This window comes from Antedon bifida, chromosome 10, assembly GCF_963402885.1.
Source record: "Antedon bifida chromosome 10, ecAntBifi1.1, whole genome shotgun sequence".
In the NCBI taxonomy this organism is placed as follows: Eukaryota; Metazoa; Echinodermata; class Crinoidea; order Comatulida; family Antedonidae; genus Antedon; species Antedon bifida.
Window position 1 is genome coordinate 5,474,646 of NC_136235.1, and position 22,375 is coordinate 5,497,020.

The 22,375-nt window shown below is 33.4% G+C and overlaps 1 protein-coding gene across 2 annotated transcripts in view; it reads right to left on the bottom strand.

Annotated features, from left to right (window-relative positions):
* The window catches only part of LOC144854194 (small conductance calcium-activated potassium channel protein 2-like), a 74,689-nt gene that overhangs the window by 33,805 nt on the left and 18,509 nt on the right, over positions 1-22,375 (bottom strand). The gene's annotated exons all lie outside the window — the stretch shown is intronic.

The window sequence follows — 22,375 nt, forward strand, 5'->3', positions numbered from 1 at the left end:
AAAAACTCATTGTCTTCCAAACAATTTGCTTTAAATTACATTTTTCTCAGGTAAATAAATTGTTTTCAGACCCAATTTTTTGTGAGAGTGAATAACTATTATGTGACATTAAAATAACATATTCAACAAAAAAATTTAAAAAAATATTTTTTTAGGGGGACAATATATCTTTAAGTCATTAACAAAAACAGTTTTTCTAGTGATGACTATTAACGACGGCACCCAGTGTGGATCTAGATCGGACTATACTGTCACGTACGATAGGTATAAGACGAATTTCTTTGCCACCATGGCATATGAGAGATACACATTTCTTTCAACTATGTAACAATATATTAGAAAATACAAACAAAATAAGAAAAACAGAAGAAACAAAATAATGAATTGTTCAGAGTGGGCAGGGAAACAAATTAATGAATACACCTGAGTGATACAGTAGACGAGCAATGCAATGAATAATGAAATGTAGGTATTTATTATGATTATTATCTGCACCACTGCCCTGTCTATTTCTTATACATTTATCTCTTATTTAAGAGTATATATATCTAAAGGCGAACAATTATAGAATACATAAGTAGGCTGCATGTGAAAATAACGATTTTGTGCATTATATGTGCACATGAGTACGACTATATGTTCGTTCACAAGAGTCATATCATTTTTCATAACTATGCAAGGATGACACCTCGCAATTTGGCGTGGACTACTGGCAACGTCAACGATAATTACATGTGGAAGGCCAGTTAGGGTTGTGTCTTGAAATGTTCAATGAGGCCTTATTGTCATCAACCGTTCGTTCATACTGTGTACATTTTAAACATTACCATAAACCAGTTGCACTGCCTTATTTCTGAATTATGTTATCCTGTATAAATATGTTTTAAATAACATTATTTTAAATAACTATTATTATTAACAATAGTACGGTTAACTATTAATAACAGTTGTAATTCTGATAATTTCATAATTGCTGAGGGAAGGTGGCAACGATATAAATTGTGATATTATATATGAAAATAAAGATACGGATTACAAGGGGTACTAAATAATACTATAGTAGTCTTTCAAGTGTTTGCGATTGATAATCGATCAATTATTTTTTAATGATGCATTCCGATTAAAGTACAAATAGGAACCACTCTTTAATTAAACGCTCGCAATACTGTGTTAGAATCATCACGTCCACTGATAGATTTTAAATTACTAAATACACATATATTAGGAGTAGTATAGTTAAAAAATAAGTAGGCCTGGTAGATATGCACAACGTGTTAATATCCCTAGCTTGGATTTGACGCCTGGGTTGACAACTGATGCGACGACACACAAATGACAGTGATGCTACGTGAAACACGAATTACGACATGTCATTCGCATTATTATATCTAGCTAATTAAGTTGCACACGTTGTTAATGATTATGATGATACTAATAATAATTTCAAATTACTATCATGCATCATTGCATGAACTGGATGGAAGGACGTGCAATTGTTACTCGTAAAACATCAATAAGATCATAAGGAATTTGATATATTTTTTATGCTTGTTAAGATGAGAATATCATATTCATACAATGTTTATAACATTTTTCCTAAGTTCACTTGTGCTACATTATTCGAATATTATGTGATTTGAATATTATTTACATTTATGATGTCCGTTGACATTCAGCTACAATTGTCTATCGCTTAGTATGAATATAATGCGTATAGGCATATAAAGAAAGTGTGTGTCTGGGGGGATATATATTTGACAATACTAATAGGCCCCTCTAGAATTCAGTCGCATGGTAATTACCTACATAAGGAGAGGTTACGGGTTCAAGTTTCCACTATGCAGTTAACATTCATCCCGCGCATGCTCATATGTTTCTGAGAATACGCAGAATGAATTTTCGACTCGAAAGCTGCGTCGAGTAGAGCGTCGTGAAAACAAAGACCTAAATAATAAAAATTATGAATATATAACTATTTAAAATATAAATAAATCGCATAAGTCTGCCATTACACCTTTTTTATGTTGGTTTAGTAGGCATACAGTGTCTGAGGAAAAAACAAACATGTCGGATATTCAATGGACGGAGTCGTTAAAACAAGGACATTTGTGGTAGTCTTAAAGGCCTAAAACTACCTGCATTATCGCGAAATCAGTTCCAATTAGAAGGCAATACCACAATTAATATCCTATATTAAACAACAATGACACATTAATAACAGGCCTATCATTGAAATATATGACAAATTATAAAATGGTACAACATGCAACACTTCCAGTCAAAACAATCAACGTTACTAAAAAAAAGTGAAACATCTAGGGGTCAACGAAGCTTTGATGGAAGGAATCAGCGAAATGAAATCAAAATGTTACAGTTTGTCAAGATATTTTAATCTATTGATATAGAGGGAATTATACAAATATAAATTACAGTGTATAAACGAAACGTTAGGGATTACACATTATGTACTACACACAAGTTACAGACTTGACATAATACACAGATATGAACAAAGCATGAAATTATAAAACAGCAAAACTAATGACATAATGAACATTGATGTTGAAGAACTGTAAATCCACCCGGTGTCATTTTAAAGAAAGATGTCTTGGCACATAGCATACTCGTTTGTATTGTATAGTCCGGGGAATACGTGCACAGAGATTGATAGACTTAAACAACCATTTGTGTTGTTATCCGCTCATAAACCAACAATTTGTAAACTGATATTTACAACTAGAAATGTCTTGAAGCTTAAATGTTTTATCTAGCTAGACACATTATATTAAAAACGAGCCCCTGAGATGTGCAAGGTTCGGTACTCATCAAGCGTCGGTTTTATTAATGGGTTCAATCATTAATTCTAAGCATGTACTATCTATGAAATACAAATAGCCATGATGAGTACTTCATGGTTGTTTCACAAACAATCATATTTATACTACAATTGCAGTAGAACACCACTATTGAGAGGACACTTTCCTCTGAAACGAACGAGGGTAAATGCATGTTTTAACATAGTCTGGGTTCCAGACAAAGTTTTGTTTTAAAATTAGTAAAAAGATAAATATTTTGGCACATATGGCGTTTCATACGTATACTACTTCAGCTTGGAAATCGACTCAAAAACAAATAAATTTGACAATGAATACAGACTTGGGGCAAGTCTAGTTTTAACAATACGGCCAATCCCTATTGAGGGGACACTTTGTTAGGTCCCAAATGTGTCCCTTAGGGGCTACCGGAGGAATACGTTTAATAGATTCAACGAGGTTGTACAAATTCTCATTATTTTATCTATGTAGAAATAACGTACTGGTACAGTATACCCCTTCTGGGTCAATAACTATGATAAAAGTGAATTTATAAGGTAGATATGCCTGCACCAATCCGTTGCAATGTTATAATCAATGTTCAATAAGGTCCGAGAAAGTACCCGGATATTAAGCAGTAAAAAACATCTCATGTCATAATAGTAATATGGCCTTGATAAGCACTTTAATCATGCATTTGTATAGCAATAGCTTTAGATATATCATTATAATAATATAATACAGGCGAACAGTACCGTATGCAAATGTATGTTGATTAAATGGACTAAGATAATTTTAGTAATTTAATAGATAGATGCATTAATAAGTGTTGGTCAACCGAATTTATGATGAATGATAATTAAGACGCCCCTCTATTTTCCTATTCATATATTGCTATACCAATAAGAACAAGTTTAGTAAAATATCTTAGTATAGCCCCTTATTTGGGAAATTTCTATTCAGGTGACACCCCTATTGAGCAGAAACGTTCCACTGAAACGAATGAGCAGCAATATATACATATATTTAACACTCAGCCAATCCCTCTATTCAGGGGACACTTTATTATGACCCAAAGGTGTCCCCTTAATATACGGGCAGGGACCGACTGTAATAATGAATAAGCCAAGTTCAGGCGACAATCTTTGGTATAGAACGAAGATTAATGTTCCATGCAGGCTCGGCATTTTTCGCTGGCTGTTTACCTTTTCGGTTTAGGTTTATCAGCCCTATGTATTTTACATCACAATGTGCTGTTCAGAATTTGTCCTTTCAATTTGTGTATGGATACGATATTAAAGTTACAAGCCATCTTATCGTGAATGCAATCGACCCATTCAGAGATTCTGAAATAATTATGTTAATAAGATGTCCGATGTAGACTAGATAAGGCTTCTTGTATGCAGTCAGCGTTGTACTTCTTCACCATGTCCGCCCACGTTAAATGTCATGTTGTGAGCATGGTTACACTCAACCAAGTCATTCGTTTAACATTCGTGACGGAGATGAGTGATGTTTAAATATTCTGAGAATATGATGAGTCTATGTTTCATGTTATATAATTAATAGTTGTAAGAGAAGTAGACATGTTATATTTCGTTTCAAAACCAGACACAAACTGGAAGCAATGTTGACTTGGTATGCCCAGGGACGATTCATCTTCCCAGGTGCCTATGCTATAGAAATATGGTATAGGCCTATACAGTACAATTAATATTCATCATTTTGATGTGCCGTGAAAACAATCACAAAAGGAGAAATTAAAAATTGCATATAACATTAATGACCGCTAGTTACCAGTAGTACCGTGTAAAACATAGATAGTAGAAGTATTTATGAATATCTAACATTCGTGCTTCCCAGAATGCATTTTAACATGACCATGCGCAATGACTACATTGATGTCAGGGAATAACACTAAACATACAATATTCACTACTGTGTTTTTATAAACTTCATAATAATTTAAATTAATTTGTATCGAAAGAGGTGTACACTGTAAACCGTATAACGTTATGCAAATTATTAAGTGTATGATGAATGTGAGGGTCATTATTTAGAGACATAAATAAAGATGTTATAGTGATGACAAGAAAATTTACGACATGTGGAGAGCTGGCCTGCTTGACTGTTTTCTAATTCAAATGAAGGTGCAAATTAAATCAAATGTTGTCAGGTAACAAGCAAATGATTGGATACAAATAATAATACACTAGCCTAAAAATATATGATTTTTTTTTAATTGAAAATTCGAATAGAAATCTAACATAATGACTATCAAAATCTACAAATTCTCCATGACAAAAAACTTACTCTGACTACTTCTATACTCCCCCAACGTCGGACTATTTTAACATAGAGCTACTAGAGTCAACTAGAATGTACACAACATCACAATAGTAGAACCCAATATTGGTGGCTCGATGCAAAACTAAGTAATAATAATCATAGTATGTTCAATCAATCATTTTTATATTATAATCTATAATCTTAGTCCATCGGCAAAAACCAACATAAGAAGTAGAGCCCCTATTTAATAAGGGGACTCATTCAAGGACTCAACAAAATGTCCCTCAACCCTGCAGTCAACCTCTAAAGCTCTTCTTTAAACTTCATGTGACAAAAAAATGTGATGTGCCCATATATAGACATGATGATGTCATATCACTACCATATTTAGGCATATCACTACCTTATTTGGGCACATCACGTTTTTTGATAGTGTAGACAGAGCTTAAGAAGAGGTTGGCTGCAGGGTACATATTTTCCCAAATTAGGAGTTCTAAATACAATCCTAGTAAATATCGGGAAAGTAATCATTTGAAACAGTTAAATAATGTTTATATACAAGTAATGATACAGGAAGGTAGGGCTTACAGTACATTTAATTACACGTTGTTTTGTATAATGCCATTAAGCGTTTCAGTCAAGTATAGACCAGCATATTTTCACTGAATCATTAAGTTGCTACCATATTATTTTGGTGTCAAATTGAAGTAAGTATTAGCTGTCATCATCAATAAACAAGGCTGGTATGGTATAATTACGTGTGCTGTACTGTACAAGTGTTTACCATGGAGTTCTTCATGGTCTAACACAGTGGCAAATAAACTTCCCAGTCAGTATGTAAACAAGACACAGACGTACGTCTTATATAGATTTATGAATTGTTTTGGTCTTATTGCAGGCCTATTAGTATTACTATTAGCTAGGGACATGTCCACTTTATTAATAGTTTTATGGCTTACATTTAATCTTAGATTTTAAAACGCTCTTTCCTCTCTTATCTAACGTATAGTTTTCTTCGTTTTTTCATTTCGATACAAACAAAAATGTATGGCTACAATTTTATCCTAAACTTCAGGAAATTCTTCATAACATCATGGAAATAAGTCACATATCTGTAACAATATTACGCAAGCTACATGCGCACAAAGACAGACAGGCAGACACGGGTATCAACACACCGAGAAACTCAACGTACCGCAACATTTAAACTTACTCCAATACTTAAATATACCAATAAACATGTCAACATAATACACTGTCTTGATCATGAGAGGTGAAATATTTATAGAAACACCGATGCAATATGATGGAATCAATAAACTAGGCTGACATCTGATATTAAACATTATACTGCATACGGTAGAACAAGATTTGAAAATGCATGGAAAACATAGAAATGTTCCACATTTTGAATTCTGAAATGCAGTTCACAAACTATTAATCATTTAGTCTGCACGATTGAGCATTAAAATATATTTAAGAGCAATGTTACAATCTAATGTATTTGAGCAATTGTGGTTATCAGCAGTTTCTGTTATAGTACTCAAAGGAAAATTGATTAATTTAATAACAATAATAATAATTAATAATATTCATTAATCTCACGTCTTCCTACTTGATATTTTCAAGTTTAAAAATACTGTATGTATATTTGTAAAACATTATTTTTGACAATTCAAAATTACATTTACAATATTCAATAGTATACCAAAATAAGCGGGTGCTTGTCAGTTTGGTAACCATTGTACAGTACATACATGCCAGACAAAAAAACAATTATGTACATCACAACCTCCGGTGGGGCACTCCCCTGTGGGGAAAAGGGGAAAATTCCCATCTACTTTAATAGTGTATGTCTATACATAATTTGTCTATCTTACAAATGTAATAATTATTAATTCTAACAATGAACCATGAACAAACCTCGGTAACAGGAACTCGCTTTATAGACCAGAACAGCGAGTTAGTGACTTAATAATTTGTATTTTTACCTTAGTGCGAGTATTTTCTAAACAAAATATTACAATGTAGATTTTAACAATAACTATTTACCACCAGTTTATAAGATGACATTGGAATTTTATGAAACAGATGGGCAGTTTGGGATTTGAGGTTTGTCCTCGCGGTGAAAAGCTTCATCAGAAACAAATCAATAGATATTAATTGAATTGATGTCCACTTTGATTTGAATTCAATCGCGCTTGCCCTTGTCAATCAAATTATTTCATCATAGTTAGTATTCATTATGAGAATTAATAAAAAAAAAACAATATCCCTTTACGTTTTGGTTCTTACGTTAGGAAACTATACTGATCACCTATGGTCAGATTTATCAAACGTGAGGCCAAAAAAGGACAGATACAAATATTTGTACAAGTAGTGTTTTTCCTAAATCTTAGATGATAAATCTCATTCGATGTTAGATAAATAAATGTAGATTTAACTCTTCATAACTATTTTGACTTAACCAAAAAGATTGATAAAAGCCCTGGTCTCAATTTATTGGCGAGAACGACGATAATTATTAATGACATGCGATTTTGAATGATATAACACGTTCGCGATGACTACAAAATGACAACGATGGTTCATGTGATAATGATGGAGAACGATCGTGACGATTTATATAAATGATGATGAAGTTACATGCAATGTGGATGATGCCAGATGATAAATGCGATGATGATGATGATGATGTCAGATGATGATGTCAGATGATGATGATGATGTCAGATGATGATGGTGATGATGATTGTATAAATGATAATTATATAATGGTATGCGATGGCTACAATGGATGATGATGATGAGGTCAGATGATGATGATGATGATGATGAAGATGTCAGATGATGTCAGATGATGATGATGTCAGATGATGAAGATGGTGATGATGATTGTATAAATGATAATTATATAATGGTATGCGATGGCTATGATGGAGAACGATGAAGATAATGGTAGATGATAATCTGATGATGATGATGATGATAATCTGATGATGTTGTCAGATGATGATGATGTCAGATGATGATTGTATACATGATAATTATATAATGGTATGCGATGGCTATGATGGAGAACGATGAACGATGAATGATAGATGATAATCTGATGATACTAATGATGATGATGATGATGATGACGATGATGATCATTATCATCATGATCATGATAATCTGAGGATGATGATACTGAATTAGCATATACGTTGCTTCACTTTAATGAACTGTCCTCTTTCTGTATAAACGTTGAATATTGCTAATGTTACAAGTTAATGTTGAACGATCTTGTTAATATTGATCACAACGTTGATAATGATTAGATAACAACGATAACAAAAATAATGATGAACTTTGAACTTCTTTAACGAGGAAGAATATTATGACAGTAAATGGTGTGAGCAAGAGAAAGGTTACATGGTGATCGACAATGACGAAAATAATGTTATAATATTGATGGGCTTCAGTTGATAAACTGCCCTGATTCGGAACAACTTGGATCTGTAAATCCAACTGATAAGTTCACTAATGTAACGCGATTACAGCGTAGGAACTAGTTGACGTCAGAGATAGAATAGCTCACATGAGGTACCAATGTTGTAACTTCGGATAATTGTCAATCATAAGTAAAACGAGAATTGAATTAATAAACATTGATCCGAGAATATTAGATCACCAGGAATCAATGAAGTGTACAATCAACTAAGAAAGAATGTGAACTTGCAGAAAAGCTAAATTTAATTTTGCCTTTGCAAGTCAGTAAACTGTGGTATCTTGGATTAAAGTGATAATGGCGAGCAATTCTGTTATGAAATTACTAATCTATCATAATAAATATTGTTTTGCTTTTAGCTACACTAAATGGTAGTTTGAAAGAATGGAATATGCACTCAGGACCGAATTATAAAACAAAGAGCTCCAAACTTTGTAATTCGCTTGATTTTCCGTTACGCATTTCTCAATTATAAATACTTCCAACTTCGTATTATAAACAATTATAATTATAAACAATAAAGAAAGTAATTTTGAAATTTCATTGAATATAGAAAAGCATGGGATGTTATTTATGAGAGGAACCACTTAATCAGTACGACTATATAAACACGTCATTCAAATGTTATTTGTTATAACATCTTAGATATTAATAATAAACTATGAACATTATTGGTCTATACACATTACTATTACTTACAGTACTGTATTACTAGAAGTGCTACGCGTTAAAGGTCATAGTATTTAGCCTCTAATACATTATGTTCGAAAATCAATTAAATCTTGCAGAAATGCGCATGCGCATTTAGAATACAACTGTTATCGTACCATTACTGTGGGTTTAATTTCAAATACATCAGACCTACATTTCTGTTTCACTGTAAGTACTTCATTAGTGCTATTGTGACTGATACTGCTGTTTTACAATCCAGACAATGCATTATTAACGTCTTTATGGGTTCTTCTTCAATTTATCAATTCCATTACTAGATATTGTTTGCAATGACATGAGGTTATCTTGAATTATAAGGCCCATATGTGTATCCAATAAATACGAAAACAACGTCAAAATGTTGCAGATTAGGTCTACGTAAATATAAATGTTAGGCCTATCGTGAAAATGGTTGGGCCATTGTGAGCACGGTGATGGGAGTTGTGACCAGGAGGAATATTATCAAAATGCTATCATTATTGAAGTGGTTTACAGTCAGGCGGATCATGGGTAGAGACGGCTTACGCATAAAAATAATAGAATTTCAATTTAAATTTTAAATGATATAAAATTAACATTATTAGAGTATTAATATATTGTTTTTAATCACAATTATTTCCCCATACCATCGTACAATTAATCCATGGTCGATCGCACTTACCAACGGCTAGCACCGCGAAGTTAACTCATTTTAAAGTCCCGCGCTTCCCGAAGAGTGGCAACAACCGGTAAAGTAGGCCTAAAAGACGATTCTTATTCAAAGTACAGTAACTCAAGAGCTCTTTTTACTATGTTATAGTCTTGCACTAATGGTTTATAAATATGGCATGGAAGAATGTACTTTACAAAATTTGCGCTTTCGTGATACAGTAACTGTATAACAAATCACAGATACTATGGGACGCTATCAGCGCGTTTGCTATATATTTTATTGGTGCTTTGTTTGCATTTTGTTTTTACAATTTAAATCTAAGATCCGGGATATCATTGAAATTTAATGTCATATAATCGGCTTTGCTGGTAGAGTTGACTAAATACCAGCATAAACAATCAATATGTTCTAATGTATAGGCCCTGTAGGCCTATACTTTGTTGTATTTTCACAAAAACCATACTACATAAATGAGGATTGACAGGAATAATAATAATAATAATAATAATAATGTTGAAATAAACCAAGGCCATGTTTGTGTATCTATTTAATTATATAACTTTGACCATATGAATGCAATACTGTCAGGTCACAACATTGACCTCAAATATTCACTATATTGTAACTATTTCTATGGTAGTTTCTACTAAAATAATCTGAAATAAATTATGAATATATTTGTGACATAAGGAGAAGGTTTATGAAAGTATAATAAAAGACTGAAGACAATCCCATACATAAATCGCCAGCTAATATAGACTGCGGATGATCAAATAAAAACTAAATCCCTAAACGACATGGCTTTATATATTATAGTCGTTTACCTTGATTACTCGATTTCAAAATGTTAAAAATGAGACCAATAAACGTAGAAAAACGATGCCAGTACTATGAGAGGCATAAATGGGTGGGCCAAACATAAGCATAAACATTTAATACATTAACATACAGTTGAACCTTCCAGTACGTGCACTTCATATGACTGTCGATCTGTCTGTTCATTCTTTCTTCCATTTTGTATAACTGAGCTTTTGACTTTACAATCAGGGAAAAAGAGTGGAATTTTCACTCTTCCCTGGTAGGCCTACCATTTTTTTCGAAGACTACACATTTCTATAGTCCAAAATACGGCCAATATAATCTTAAATAATTGATGAATACGAATAAATCCAAGTGAAGTGAGGGGAGGGGATTTAGAACGCCGCGCGAAATACCGGTTAAAATAACCCTAAACAGTGGCCCTCTATAGGCATTGCGGTTTTACCTCTACATACAGTACGAACCTAGTGACAAGGGCAACATGGATTGAAATAGACTCGTATCTAGATGACTGTCAACAGTCGGTTAAGGTCTACTGTGTGACAGCTGCCGAATCAAGTACGTATGACCACTTCTCTGGAATTTGGTGTTTTTTTACCCGCCGGTTTGTACGGTGGTTCAATAGTGTCGCTCATACAAATATACCGTAAAGAAAGTTGGGCTGTAAGTTTTAATAGCCTTGGAATGATGGAAGCTTCTATTATGGATGTACACGGCGATGAGCACCGTCCCAAAAATGCAGCATTAGAAAAGAAAATGCAATGTATTAAACCTGCAGCACTTAAAAAAATGGAAACACATTTATTATATAGCATTTAGTTGTCTGATGATCGTTAAGTAGGCGTGAAAGAACATGTACAGTGACTTGTTAAAAGCATATGGCATTTAATTTTTATCGTATGATCATTTACCAAATGGAATCCGAAGACGAGTGAATAAAACGTACGAAACCACCATTATCGGAACCCACTTTGTAAGTGTGTTATACTGTACTAAATACCACGTATGATACAACATCCATAAACATACTGGCCAATTTACACAGACGAGCGGTAACGGTAATAACAATATAGAATCTATGTTATTCCTTACGACCATTTACACACAACGCGGACCGGACGGGCGGTTTCTGCTCAGAGGATAGATACGTGGGATATGCGGTTTTCCGCTTACCGTTACCGCCGCTCGTCTGTGTAAATTGGCCTTACCGTGTTGAATGCATGCGGGGCACATATCGATCTTTCCTATACGAGAAAATAATGCTTCACATAAAACTATTCACCTTTGACCTTTCCAGTAAGACAGACCTGGATGAAAAAGATCAATGCCAGTTATTCAAGAAGAGGCTAGTCAGGAAAGATCAATGATCATTGAAATTATGCAATACAACAATTAAATAACATAATTATTTTTTACATGTACTACTACATACCAAGAAGGCTTGATTTTTTTCATTGTAAAATAGCTTTTCAAAAGTGTGTTTTCTTCTCTGGCAGTACGGTATTACTTAACAGGCGGGATGGATTTGGATTTCATTAATGAACTCATTAATGTTATATTATGTTAGTACACAATGGGAACTATGATCCTCTGTAATCATTAATAAACATCATTCATTATACTCCTCCTGTTATTCATGATCCTTCCCAGTCACTACAAACACCATCATTGTCACAACATACATGCCATTGTCACTGCAGACACCATACATGTCATAATTGTCACTGCATACACCATCATTGTCACAACATACATGCCATTGTCACTGCAGACACTATACATGTCATAATTGTCACTGAAGACACTATCATTGTCACAACATACATGCCATTGTCACTGCAGACACTATACAGGTCATAATTGTCACTGCAGACACTATACAGGTCATAATTGTCACTGCAGACACTATACAGGCCATAATTGTCACTGCAGACACTATACAGGTCATAATTGTCACTGCAGACACTATCATTGTCACAACATACAGGCCATTGTCAATGTAGACACTATACAGGTCATAATTGTCACTACAGACACCATCATTGTCACAACATACAGGCCATTGTCACTGCTGACACTATACAGGTCATAATTGTCACTACAGACACCATTATTGTCACAACATACAGGCCAATGTCACTGTAGACACTATACAGGTCATAATTGTCACTGCAGACACTATACATGTCATAATTGTCACTGCAGACACCATTATTGTCACAACATACAGGCCAATGTCACTGTAGACATTATACAGGTCATAATTGTCACTGCAGACACTATACATGTCATAATTGTCACTGCAGAAACCACTACTCACTATATACAGTTCTTAACTTAAAGGTTTGGCTACATAATAGAAAGTAGTGTTGTGTTCAGGTAGGTCAATCGAAACGTAAGTAGGACGAACGATGATCGGATTCGAACCAAGTACTATACGTTACAACACACTATGTCCACCAATAATTAGATGTACCATATACATATACTTAATGCGCCAATGATTTTGATATGATCTACTACTGCAATATGTTTGTTGGATTTTTACAACGCGGAGGAGTGACACATGTGCAGCGATATATCGATAAACATCATTTAATGATGATGTGGTTAATGAGTAATAAATGAAGAAGAGAGGTTTTTATAAGGCTGGTAACAAAAACAGTAGAGGTATGGTATTGCATTTTGACAATTGCGTGGGATAGAAAATGTCCTGATGATATAAGGCCTCATGGATGTGTCTACGACCCGTGCGGTTTCCTTAGTTTTCTCTTTACGTTAAACAATCATTAATCGGATATCCCGCTTTACATGAGATAGGGTGATCTGTTCTCTCTACCGTACCACGTTAAAACTCGGGTTCTAGTCTCGGATAGGACCTAAAATAAATATCTATATACATGCATAATAGCATTTGTATGGGCTATAAACTAAGTTTAAAACAGGAGGTCATAGGTACAGTCATCCACCTAGTTAATATTATGTTTAACTGAAACGTGTTTGAATTGAATACGGCACTTACACAATTTAGGTTTCGGTGATGTTTCGTAGTTTGCAAATCAAACACGAAATCTAGTCAAATTGGCTCTAAGGCGAGTCAGGCAGAAATGGAAAGTTATCGATGTCAGGCCTAGCACGGTGCATCGTGAAATCGACTGCTATTCCGGCAAGATTACTAACACAAGCTAAAAGTATGAATGTAGACATGGAAACACGAGTTTAAAGTTGTTCCGCTTAACTGGTGCTATATAAAAGTATACAATATCAGTGGAAACGATTCTACACTAGTAATAATACATCAAGCACTTTTGGTAAAGTATACATGTAACTACAGCTGTATGTTTAGTAGACACCTAACCATTAATGAAACTATAAAAAAGTAGGCAATCAATTTCTCCTCTTTATAAAATTACTAGGAGTTTGACTTTATATAAAATGACAAGTTTAAAATCGCTGATAAAATCAACTGGGTTAGATGGTGGGTATTTACTTTCCGTTTTATAAAAGCAATCAGTTGGGATTTTGTCAGGATTGATTTAGATCAATCAAGATGTCCATTTTAAGTGTCCACATTATGATGTTTGTAAAGATAGAAAGTCAAAATACAAAGTAGGCCTACTCAACAACCACGCGGTTGATTAAAATGATACTTTCAGATCCTATCGAGGTATGGTAATGATTTTTTGATGTTCGGCTTCTTATCTAAAATCTGAAATAATGTTACACTATGACTTACATGTCGAAGTTCTTGTTAGTATTGAATCTAATAACCAGCACATATGCAGGTATGGAATGTTTAAATCAATAATAAAAATATTTTAGCCAAATGCTGAAAATGAGTTTGATTAACGCATTCTGCGTTTCAAACATGGTTCGATAACGCAATAATGAGTAATTCCTATCGTAAGAGGAGAAAATTACGTTGGCCACACTTAAGTGCAAATGGTCTACGGATTTTTTTTTCTTTTTTTGAATATTTGAATTTAAAATAAGCATTCATTACTAGTCACCATGGTGACTAAATACGCTCAGAAACCTTATTCAGTTTAATGGGAACAGGAATGTATTTGCATCCATCGTTGAAATGTTATATGCATTAATTTCTCGCAAAAAGATTACTAGATCATCAAAAATTCTATCGTTTTTGCTAATAAAGGACTGCTGACAATTTACATTGATTGATGGTAAAGCGGACGAAAATCGTTTGCTGCGACGATAAATCATTCTGAATTATTTATTAGTTTTAATGTTTGGAGATTGTGTGTACTCCCGTAAAAACAGCTAACAAGCCTAGCGTGTCAGTTTTCCCCGTTATCAGTCGCTGCTGTCCCCTTTAGGATAATGTACGATTCAGAATTTTTCACACAAAACTGCTTCTAATTTTCGACGAATTTGAAAGCAGACAAATAAAAATCAATCATAATTCATGAGGCGCAGGTTTAAAGTGTACGTGAATCGTTGTACGCAATCAACCGTGCAACGATTTAACGTCAACGCGAACATATACGTATCGGCATGACGTTTTCACGCGTTTGCAGTTATATTGCAGGCAATATATATTTATATATGTCGTGCAACAAATCTACATAAATGATATATGATAGGCCTACATAGGCCTACCATCATTAACAGACCAATCGATCAATAACAGTCTGATAACTCAATCGTTTTGATTGATCGATGACTGACCCACTTATATAAAAGATTGTACCAAACCAAAACCTACAAGCAATAGGCCTAATTATAGTTTTTATTATATACATACATATTATAATCTTTCCCCAGGTTCAGATTAATTCCGCAGCCCCCCTCCCCCACCTGCTCCTACCATTTCAATGAAGTAATTATAATTCTAGCCATGACGACTTTTGCTCCTTTTTTGGGGGAAATACGAAGCAATGTAAAACCCTTGGGGGCCGAAAGTGTATACCGGTTTAACATTTAAACATTTTTTTTTCATAGGTCATACATGATACTGATTAATATTTTTCTGTCACTTATGATTGAACATGTCTGCAGACATTTTATAATTCTCCGTATTGGTATAATCAGAGACAATGTATATAACAAAACTCCGTCATTTACCGTAGTTTTAATTATGTTAAAATAACCAAATCGCTTGCTTCTCGGAATTCCTGCTGATATTTCCAATTTACATCTGTGATTGATCATATTTCGGTTTTTCTGATACTGTTTAAATGACTTTTCTTGGAACAATGGTACTGCTTTACTTCTACCAATTGATGCGCAACGCATTAAAACTGAGAAACGCCATGTGCAATTGGACAAAACCAACTAGAAACAACCTCGTTTAAAAAAAATGAAGATGGACAGACAATACAAAATCAAAGAAACGTAAATATGTGTAAATGCCATATAATAATGTATCACACGTGACGCCTGTATAAAGGTTCGGCTTATGGCCTATGACACATGTGTCACTAATGTGATACTGTATTACAGAATTTGCCCATGATACCGGACACCAAAGATACAGTACTGTATCAGTACCTATAGAATCGGCTATATGACAACAAATCTCCCGAACAGAATTACGTAATACTCGACATAAGTAGATCTTAAACCCCAAAACCTACTTGTGAAATTGTAAAATGTCGATAAAGACAAGAACTCGAACGAAGAGATGTCGAACCAGCTTTTAGCTAATTGCCACATTCAATCTGAATTTTGAGAATAGTAATTTTTTTCATCAAAGTTTACATGATGTGGAATATAAGGTTCGAATCTCGGTTGAGTCTCATATCTAACAGATTTCCTCATAGTCACCGTTTTTAAATTAATTAATTCATTAATTTTCAGGAGGCCTATATCACTGTCCAAGTTGGGGTTTATATTTTGCCTGTAAATGTAGGCATATAGGCCTATGGAAATCCAAATAAAAAGTTACTGAAAAACTCCCTCATACTCAGCATTGTAAATTTAAAAAAAGTAAACAAAAACCTTAATTGGGTCTCAAGCGTGAGACTAAAATGTTAACATATTTTATGAAATATATATATATGAACAAATTGTAATCACATGATCTTTGGATGGTTTAGAAAAAGATATCTACTTTACTATGAGAACCAATAAAGGGTTGACAAGCTAAGTCGTTTGTACAGTGGCAGATCGAACTCAAACGTAATGCGATGCTTCTAACATAAATTAAACGTAATTTCAACAGTAAACGCAACCCATTGAGTTTGATAGCTAGCTGCAATCGAGGCATCGAATAGGTCAGTTTTTCCCAGGCACACAAGCAGAATGGGAGGCCAATTTATCGTTTTAATCAAAAGAATTAAAATAAGTAAAATAATATTATATATTTAATAATATTAAGTGTTTATAATTCATAACAATGTTTAACAAATTTATTTACACAAGTTTCAGATATGTTATAAGTATATGTGTTTTTATTTTTATTGATGATAGGCATAAATGGTGGTAAAAACAAATATTGAATAAGAAAAGCACGTACGCTCGAAATAATTATATTCACCAAAGTATACATATATACATGTATTATTGATGAGCTGATAGAAGTATTCCATATTTGGAACCTTTTTTTAGCTATTAATGTCTTTTCTGTAGATGTTTATAAACTCATTATTAATAGTATAACATTCATGCATGACGTCACTATACTCTGTAATGATATTTATATTCAGATAGTTAAAAGTACAGAACTGCAGTGTGAAATAAAATATTATAATCAACAATTTTCATTATTGATATTACTTCATATTAGTTTATTCATACGTTATGACTCATCATACATTTTTGTAAAAAAAAAAAAAAGTAATTGAGATGATTATTGCCAATGACCTGGCAACCCATACATATCGCCAAGCAAACATGTTTTACTTGAATTATCATTAATTACATTACGTTATAGCTGGTAATTAGTTAGATTTACAAAAGGCAGTACGTGGTAACGGAGTGAATTGACATGACATAGGCCTAGGCCTATCGTCCATGATTGAGTAGTCACGGATAATAAACAAAACAAGTAGATTCTATTTATCGTCTTTTATTCCTCGTCAAGTTTTGATATTTTAGTCCGAAACTATTCAGCTTAAGTATATGTATAACACGCCATGTGTGCCAAAATGTTTATCTTGTTACCAATGTTAAGCCGAATCTTCGCCGTCCAGAACCTAGACGAAAGAGCGATGGGCTACATGTTTTTTTTTTATTCATAAACTTTCTCATTGTTTTGTTTTCTACAGTTAGTACCATAATAATGACCAGCTGAGATAGATACAAAATAACATCGGGCATCAGTAATTAGTATTACTAGATGGAACCAATACTGTCCTATTAATAATTTACACAACATAGCCTATACTAGGTTCCAATCCAGATGATAGAATACACGGTATATTTAGAATCAAGCCTGCGTTGCTTTACATTTCTAGATACTTGCTAATTTATATATAACCATTCTATTCATCATTATTCCTCCTAACAAATATCTGACCAACATTGCAGTGTTTTGGGAGATCCTTACTGAAAGCATTGTCGTATATCGTCACACCTGCATCTCAATAGTAATATTGTTGAGGCCCGATTGGAGATGACTTTTAGGAATTGAAGTCATTAATTTCGCACTCCATTAATAGCAGAACACTACATTAATTCATTGTCAAACTTTCACATAAAAAGGAGACACCGTTTCCCTCTATGCATTACGCAATGGTCACTGACAAAAATGATAGCCAAAAGAGCAAATTGTATTCTCTAGTTATACTATATACTTATGTATCATCTTACAGTATGCTAAATGCTCTGCTAATGACGCCATCTTGGTACAATCACTTCTTTACGACATCTGTCATGTTAGCCTATATAATAATTCTGCATGTCAATATTAATTTATTTCTTCGATTGAAAATGAAAATTTCATTTTTATTCATCCTGGAAGTGTCCGATTGCTCAAACGTTGAAGGAAATATATAGCTTCCATGAGGAGATACTGAACCATGAAACGTAATCATCATCAGTGTATAGTGTTGTGAGGCGTACCGTAAGTATCGGTTTATATAGGCCTACTAACTTATAGTAATCGTTATGACGCTGTGCGTCCGTCAGTCCTTCTGCTACTGATCTAACATCTGATAGTCGATGATGGGTACTTAGACGGTTCAGGTCCTATTTCACAAACAACATAGACATTTTAGATTTAATGTTCGGTCTATAATAATTTTTTTTTAATGGCAAAACCATAATGTACAAGGCAGACGGCAACATACATGACATATTCTTCTATATTCACTCCATTTCTTCAAATATATTTTGAATGTATACACAATTCTCTAGAGAAAGAGTCGACCAAACTAAGGATCGATATGATTTTGTGTTGAATTATGCATTAAATAGCCATGATCAGTTATAAGCTTCTTCTTGACGCTGAATTCAATAATTAAGGTCATTAATATCAACCCATAGACCCACTGACTGACCAGTTAATGCTAACTGGCTTCAAAAATCAGACATTACATAACAAGTGTTAATGTACACAACTACAGGGAACCATGAGCATTTTAAATTATCTTCGTCTAGCCTTTAGTATAGTTTGTAGACTAGTAGTTATTATTAAGCCTAGTAAAAAAAACAATACAACATGCCTCTGTTGCCTATGACGCCTACGACAAAATACTTTTGTGTATTTTTATTATTTTAGAGATAAATAATAACTTCAAAGGTTCATGATCTTTAAATTTCAACGAAGAAATAAATGATATCTACTAGACTTATAATACGACTATCGTCAGAATAACAGTTGGCAACATATCTTCAAGGTTTTATAAACATTACCCCACGAACAGATGTTTTAAGATAAGTGACTGGGGAATTTTTCGTGCACGACGTGACATACGAATAATGGATTGAGTAAAAGTTTTGAGTGATCGACTATATACCCACATCCCTCTTCACCATCCCACATTCGGTTCTATGCATGCAGCAGATCTCTGCAGCCTCCCCCTCAAATCTTGGATACGACCCCCTGGATGTAGCCATGGAATATTTTTGTGAGTTTGAGATAGTCGTAGGCCTATTCATACGTAGCAATATTAAACTACTACAGTATAATGTTCTTTACTATTTCGCTCATTGTATGCACTGTAAAGTTCGGTTCCCATAGGACTAAGCGCACCATCATCCGAATGGACCCGGTTGCATATCAAAATATCACATGTGGACTAACTACATTGATTAGAAATAATTCAATGCAATCCGTAGCTATAGACTACTGTACTTTACTGCCGTGCTATAGCTACGGTACTTTGTTGTCGTAGCTATTACTACGGTAGTTCACAGTGAGTGTCTCTTATTAATTTTCATTGGTGTCTTCTTGCATTTACAATCAATATGCATACATTACGTTAAACTCTTTATTTGACTTAAATAGAACCAGACTATAACAACATCAGGCATTGGTTTTTTGTGTTAAATGATCCTCAATCAATTTACATCAGAATTATTATAATATCTCACGGGAAATCCAGGTACAACAGTAATAACGTTGAATAATCGTTTATATGCATGTGTTAACAGTATCCATCGATTAAAAATCTACAATAAAAGTCTAATATTGGAAATTAGTATATAAAATATACATAATGGTTGTTATGTCAACTACGAAAGAAAATTCGTTAAATCCATTTTACATTGTAGTTAGTTTAAATAATATAGTAGCATGATAAATTAATATAATGTTGAATGCTTATAATAAACATGTGTATTGTGTATATACTGGTTTGTAATAATATTGATGATAATTATACTTCTGATGATAATAATAATTGATGCGTTTACATCGACATAAAGAAAATAAACGCCATATGAATAGTAATACTCAAATGGCCTTTACATTCTAGACAGTAAATACTGCAAAAGGTAAAATTATCGTAGTCATTGTAATTAGTATTTATTTTAGCTGTACCTGGAATAACTATTGTAATCGGTTCAGTGGCATTGTAATCATTGCTACGTTAACGCCCTTCACATAATGAGCACCGTAGTGCACACCGAGTTGTGTGTTACAGTATTCTTAAAATAGTAGACCTAAAGTAATTTTAAAACTAAATAATATTAACTTGTGGTTACTGTAGAAGGAATTTTGCAATTGTGATTTCTATCAGAACAAAGTGTATTTATAAATTTACACACTGTACTTTTAAAAATTCTAATGAGATAGGCCTACAGCGTAATATTGATAATCGATATTTTCTATAATATAACACCATCTGATGTGATCTATTTATGGGAATAAGAACATGTATTATTGTATTATTAAGTGTAAATACACTTACTACTTCTTAGCAAATTGAGAAAATAAAAGTACAAAAACGCAAGCAATGCAAATAATCGGAAAATAAAGGTACAGTATAACAATTTGATTGGCGAGGGGGTGTTACGTAATATTCTATACCATCTCTAGGCCACTTAAACATTATAAAAACAGTACCCGGATGTTTAAGTTCATAATAATAACGGCGAATGTGAGACTCACGTGATCTGTGAGTTCATCAACACCAGCAGGTGCCAATATCTTTAAGGTCAGTTCGTCTCGACATTGCCAACCAATTTAAAACTACAAATTGTACAGTTATGTGTATGTGTTGTATGTACAGGTATACCCCGAAGCCTATGCATCCATGGATATAGAATGAAACTCCGAATGTACGTAAATACTTTATATAATTATTATAAAATTATAAAATTGGTGATCGTATAAAAAAAAATTTGTTCAAATGTAACTATAATTTTCATCGCCATGCTTAATAAAAAAACATATTATTTCACTTTTTTTACGCCATACTAAAACCATTCATTTCGAGCCCTTTAAAACCTTATAATATATGTTAATGAGGCTGGTTAGTGTAATAGAATGAACGATGAAACAAATTATATAGCAGCAGTAATAGCGCTGAAAGATATTGTTCAGCCGTCATAACATCCACATGATCTCGTCTCACAGCTGGATAGAAAAAAACGCATTTTACTAATGTGTACATCAGTTCCATAGTCATATTTCTTTTGTATGGCAGTCATTAACAATTATTGAGAAGTGCTAAGCTCGACGGAAAAATACGAGTCAACAACATTATTATTATCATATCTTTCTTTCTATTGTGTTTAATATCGAATCACTATACTGGTATATTTCTAATGAATCTAATTACTAGGCTGTTTTTGTATTAATTAACTAACATTAATTAACATCACATTGTTGTCAACAAGTTCAAGCTTTTTTCTATCAACAACCAGTACATTTATCAGGCTCTACGTAACATATGTATTGTACTCTTTACAATATTATAGTATGAATCGGGATCTAGGTACTTCAATTGACGGTACCGTTAATGTGGTTTGTCGGTATATATCTTTCAATCCGACATTAATGTCCTTATAGTCGTGGCATTGTGCCGTTAAAATGAGTTACAATGGGTAACAGTAGGCGAACATAAATTGCTGTATATAATGTAGAATTTAATACTGCACCTACTCTTTTCTTTAAGATTATATGATTGATTTGCCACTGTTATCTCTATTTGTCAGTGATAATCTGAGATGTCATGATCTGGTCTCAAT